General features: G+C 41.5%; 1 pseudogene; it reads right to left on the bottom strand.

Moving 5' to 3' along the window:
• Positions 1-799: 799 nt before the first annotated feature.
• On the bottom strand, positions 800-3,543 carry LOC111654430 (RING finger protein 228 pseudogene; annotated as a pseudogene).
• Between the last annotated feature and the right edge of the window lie 2,844 nt (positions 3,544-6,387).

Here is a 6,387-nt window from a genome sequence, read left to right as displayed (position 1 = left end):
CCTAACTTTAAATGAAATATCTATGCTTTTGTAAGAGCTGTGATTATAATCACTGTTACATTCAAAACTTTTAAAAGGGAACAGGTAAACTAATAACTTTCGAGCCCCTGGCTGATTATGAAGCCCCTTGACATCCAGTTGGACTTATAGGGACGAAGGGGGAAGGGCTTGTGTGGGGATTAGGGAACAAAAGGATCCTTCTCTGTCATCAAAGAGGATCTGCTCCCAACTCATCCCCTGCTCTGTGGCGACAGCTTTTTATTTTTCGGGAGTGACGGCTGGAGGGAGGAGGGAGGGTGGGATATAACGGGAGAGTTTGATGGTAGGGGATGCAGATTTCAAAGTAATCTTTAACTTTAAGCCCTGCAGTCCCTGTGAAATGAAGCCCTCTGCCCCAGACACAGTGTTGCCTATGGCTCTCAGTGGAAGCCTGCCACCCCTCCTTTTTTTTTTTTTTCCCAAGCTTTTGTCACGGTGGCATTTAAGTGGCATTACTCACCAACTGGATGACCAAATAAAGGAGTCCCTTTGAGGGACCTGAAAGAGATGGATTTTAACTCCTGAGACCAGTGTCGCCTCTTAAAACAACACTAAGTGGAGATAAATGCCTGCTGTGTTATTAGGATTCAGCAGATACCTCAACCAAATGAAGACATCTTTGTGAATAATAATAACCCAAACATTGTGTAACAAGTGTATGTTCCTCAAACGGATGAGACAATGGGTGAGAAGGGATATGTATTTGCGGCCTAATTTATATGAAACAAATCCACAAAAATTCAATTATGGCATTCTTTTATTGAACGCTTCTGTGTACTAACGCCTTTGAGAGTGATCTGGGCATGGACCATGTCGTTAGTGGAGTTTATATGTTCTTGCAGTTTATATGACTTGGGAAAGCAAACTTAAGCCCATCAGATGATTTAAGACCCCTAGGAGGTCATCTGCACTTCCATTGTCTCACTACTTTACAACACTACTTATTTTGGGCCCCCTACCCCAAAGTTATTTCTCATCTTGTGAAGGCTCATGTCCCCTCAGGGTCATTGGCCTGGGATCCCCTGCTGACCTGGTCCACCGTGGGGAGTCAGTGTAATAACACAGAGGTGGTTACGGGGTAAACAGTTTCTGTCATTGGCACAATAGGCCATGCTGTTTGAGATGGTGGCGGCACAAGAAGAGTATAATAAGTCAGTTACATACCAACAGCTTGACACGAAGTGTAGCACCTTATGAAATTTGTCATGAATAGTTTCATTGCAGCAGAGATGGGAGGACAGTAGGGGAGGATACTACTGTAATGAGCTACTGCGTTTTTCCATTATTCCAGCCTGTGGCTTCTAATATTTCCATTAGCAAGCAGAGTTAAAGTGCTCTTTCAATGATTTTAGGCCTTAAGCATTTGTCATAGTATGACATGCCTGTACACACAATCACATTTGTATTTTTCTCAAACCAGAACTTGAGGTCAATGTCCCTTCAGGGGGGTTGAAAATAAAAAAAATAATAAGAATGCATATGAAAGGTACATTTTCTAAGAAAATCAAGCAATATGGGGAGGCATTGAAGCTTTACATATACTGTATCCAAACTTATTCTATAGTAGTTACCTTAGTAGTACCATAACTTTACATGTTGTAGATATACATGGAATGTTTTATGGGCTACATTTAGTTGTGGTAGTTTTTTGAGCTATGACGCTCATACAATCAGTTTAGGTCAGTAGGCCTTTTTCACACCAGACATTTTGGCAGGTGTTACTAATACCATTAACAATAGTGTTGTTCTATTCTAGTCCCAGTAAGTCATGACAGTTTGACAGTGAGCCAGCATACACAATACCAGGACCCTGAAACTGAAGCAGCTAAGCAACCCAGCCACAATTTATTTTACTATTTACACCTGTGCTTTTCATACTGTGACATGTCAGTATGTCTTCTGTGAAAAAGGCCTATACAGAAGCCAGGAGGGCTAAAGACTAGGGTTTATACCGGGAACTTTGGTGTGTGACAGGCTCTCGGAAATTGCATTGACCAAAGTAAAAGTGAATGGTCACACTTTTGGAACCCAGTCTAAAGTATAAGCTACGGACATTCAATTGTTACATAAACCTACAGAAAGGTGGCAAAGTAAAGGAAAAACCAACACTGAGTGTCTAAGCAAGGTGTTGAGCCACCAGAACATGTTTAAATGCTATGAGTCTCAGAACTCGAGGGATGAACACCATTCTTTCAAAAGAATTCCCACATTTGTTGTTTTGATGATGGTGGTGGAGAGCGCTGTCTAAGGCATCAGTCCATAATCTCCCATAGGTGTTCAACTGGGTTGAGAGTTGGTGTCTGCAAAGACCATCGCATATGATTCACATCATTTTCATACTCATGCCCCATGGATGGGGTTATTGTCATTCTGTTTCTCCGCTCATTTTTCAGGTTTTTCCTTTCATTTGTCACCCCTCTGTAGTTTCCACTCCATTGTTAATGTCACCTATCCACAAAGGACATTGGGATGTTATTGGTTAGTTCATCCATGTACACTAATACTGACAAAGGCATCTAGCCTATAAGGATATCTAAGCAGACTGAAATAATGACATTTCCCTTTTAATAGCCTAAAGCTACTGGTCAGGCGAGGTTCATGTATCAGCCGGAGCATCACATTATATTAGAATTGAGGGAACTGAAGTTGCTCGCTTCAGTTTCAGGTCGGTACTTCAACATGCATATTAACCAAGTGAGAATGAGAGAGAAGAGGGCAAGGACACTGGCGACAAACAAGCAGACAGGGCCGACTGGTGACGTAGGGTTATTGAAGTTATGTACAAAGATGAGGCCCAGAAATAACAGCACCACCATGGACAGGAAAGAGAAGATGGCGCACACACAGCCCGTCGTAAACGCAACTTGTTTGCAAGTCTGACAGCTGTCGTTGCTCTCCTGGGAGGCTGCTAAAGAGACGGGTGGACCCGTGTGGTCCTCTGTGTTTACTGAATTCACACACTCGTGCTTTGTGAGCGGCAGGGCTTCGGTCACTGCGGTGTTGTCGGGGAGGTTGTGAATCCGATATTCCGGCACCGGAGTTCGGTGGCGACACACAGGGCAACTCACTCTCCATCTTCGGCCGTCCCGGGAGTGCAGAGCGTCGAGACACTCCTGGCAGAAGGTGTGGGAACAGGCCAGCAGCTTGGGAGTGTGTTGATCCAAGTCGAAGTAGTTGTAGCATATTTTGCACTCGTATTCCTCGCTGGGAAACGAGTCGCTCCCGTCAGTCGCAGAAGCGTTGACCGCCTCCGCCATGTTCCGTCTACAAAAACAGCTTTATTTCTCTACTGTCCGTTTGCACTGATGACCAGAATCCCAAGGCATCCTGATGAATATTTCCGGATGACAACAAAACATTTTAAAGTGAGAGAAATCTATCTCTCTTTCTCTGCAGGTATGAGTCAGCCCCGGTAGCTGAGTCCCGGTATCCGTCCTGCTTCCATCCGGTTGTGCGATTACAGACTTGTTGTGTAACCGGCCTGGGGCACAACCCGTGCACAGCGACAGACTGGGCTTCATCACGATCAAATTACCAGAACTAAATCCCGTTTGCCACAAAAACATCCAGTCTATAGACTTGTTCAAATTGATTTCCCAATTTGGTGTCTGTCACCTGGTTGATTTGACACGACTGTGGGTCATGTGTATACGGTGGATTTAATCGGCCTATTTAACCGTATAATTAGAATTTAGCGCCCGCAGCGACACTGAGCAGAGCGCCGTGTGTTTGTCCGTCTGCGGTTCAGCACCACGGGCAGTGGACAGCGCCGAGCAGCGCGGTGAGCAGTGACACCTTCAGCGGCGGCTCAGCATCGGTGTGGTGCAACACAGAGCATCAGACACCAAAGACCTCTGCACATATCAGTGTATATGTTTTACCTGCTGTCCTTTTGCTGCAGGACAGGCATTTGAAAGTGATCTTTCCTTTTTCACGGAAGTGCTATGAGACCTTAAAAAAAAAAAGTCTTTTACTACCATGTTTCAGTTAAAACCCGATACTGCATCTTTAAAGAGTTTCTGCCCTGCACACTCACTCGGAGTTTTGATTTTGCTTTATATTTTGCTTTTATGGAGACTCGTTTAGATTTTTCTTCTTTGTCCCTGTTGTCAAAGCAAGCAACGGCTCAGATACACATGCATCTGCGGCATCCATGTCATGAATAAACCACTATCACGTTACTCCTGAGAATGGCAATGTAGGCTGCATTATAATCTTGTCTTGTTAAGGCAGAAAATATAAATAAAGATACATTGTCCTGCTAAATCAATCAAATGGTGGTTTAGTCATGTGACACCTTCCAGCAGTCAGACACCCTCTCTTGTTTCAGGATTGAAACCCCGTCTGCTATACACAAGTATGCCATGCAGCCTTATTTGTTGACAAAAAAAACATACTGTATATCTCACGTCTTCACACAAAATAGCACAAAGTCTTTACAAAATATCACTATGAAAGTCTAAAAAAAAAAAAAAGAAAAAAAAAGGGGGGGATCATGGGAGGTTTCGTGGTTTCAGACAAACAAAGTATGAGCTGTAGGATATGCCCATTCATTGAGCTGACAAGTGCCCTCTTGTGGCCAAATATATGCATGCATGTTTGTACACTGGTAGTTTATTGACGTGGGTGATATCATCTTGAGTCTAACCGGATAAGAGTTGCATGCAATTACATGCAATTAATTACTTTACAACAGTGTGGTAACTGTAATGAGTTACAGTTATTAATGAAAATAAAGTAATCACATTAAAGATGCTTTGGAAACTATTTGTTGAAACGGTCTTACAAATGAAGCATGCTGGGAAGGTGAATTGACAGAGAGCACATAGTCATAAAATAGTGTTTGTTAAGTATTCATTCAGCATTCTTCACAGATGCAAACTTACTCATTACAAGCATCAGTTTTTTTAGTTTATAGTATATTACACTGCATATGTCTCACAGATCTAAAATATATCATTGCTTTATATCAAAGTGCTTCGGGGGGAAGCAGGAAATCAACTTCGAGGTGTTGTCACATCAACAGATAACATGTCTCTTTGTCTATCTTTCCAACATGAGGTGAAGTGTACTGTAAGACAGATAAGGATCTTATTGGAGGTAACACTGCACTGTTCATCATGGGACCATAAACTATTAGCCCACTGTTTTCAGTCCTTCAGTTTTGATGAACTGATAAAGGAACCCTGCATGCCCACAGGCTGTGTGGTTAACAAATGCTTTGCTTCTTCATTTCTTTTCTCCCACTCACCTGGATTCACCTTATGGGTCTTTGTTATGATAAGTGCAATCACTTTGTGTCCCCACTGAAATGTTGTGGGTCACATGTATTTGATAAGATCAAACACATCAGAAAAACACTGCATCTTTTGGAGGCACCTTGTAACAGTAACATCCCAAGGCTACTAATCACAGAGTGGATTTCCTTATTCTGAAGAAACAACATTTCTCAGATGTCTATCTAAATGTCGACTTCGCCATTCTTCTAATCTGTTTCTCCTATTTCAAACAATGTCCGCTCTGTAGTCTTTGTAATGCAAAGCTCTTTGTCGTCTGTGAACTGCTGCAGGTTAATAAAGACAAAACATCACACAGAGCTGATAATATATATGAGAGATGAAAATTAATCGGATTTTTGAAGGAAATTATAACCACACTTGAGCCCTCCTAGTCATTCATAACCTTTATTCAGTGGTAACATAAAACATTGTTTTTGCATTTACGTATATTGCATTAGGAATCAGAAAATGCACAATTAATCTACATAGCATTTACACAAGAATGGAAAACCTGTTGAATGAAGATATTATTTCAGTGAAGACAGCACATTGGCCTAAGCTTTATTTAGAAACTGCATCATGGTGATGTGGCTAAGAAATATATTGTTCACTATTTCCAAATCTGTGTTTACAATAATGCAAAGAAAGAATCGGCCTCGACTATGATGAGCCGTCTGAGGCTGACTGCAGAATAGAAACTAATATTATGGCACATTATTTGAAATTCCCTCACAGCAGTGGCATGATTCCCTTAAGAACAATAAACGTTAAGCACATGCTGTTTTACAGCCAAGTGTTATTTTAACACAGTAAAACCTCTATATAAACCTATAATGAGTAATGCAAATTAAGGTTATCAACTTAAGGTATCTATAACTCTGCTTGTCACAGTATAAGCTCAAGCTCTTTTTTTTCTGCTACAGTATCTGTTTTACAGAAGAAGAAATGCATGACTGACTATTTTGATTTTGAGAATGAGTTGAAGCTTGTTAGTTCAGTAGTTGACTACCTATAGCTTACGGTCAGATAATCACTGTGATGATTTGATTACCTTTAAATGTCTATATTT

The sequence above is a fragment of the Seriola lalandi genome, unplaced genomic scaffold, assembly GCF_002814215.2.
Source record: "Seriola lalandi dorsalis isolate HSWRI2012SDOR001 ecotype SW California unplaced genomic scaffold, Sedor1 jcf7180002054277, whole genome shotgun sequence".
NCBI lineage: Eukaryota > Metazoa > Chordata > Actinopteri > Carangiformes > Carangidae > Seriola > Seriola lalandi.
Note: the sequence above shows the minus strand (reverse complement) of the source record. Positions and strands in the feature narration are given on the sequence as shown.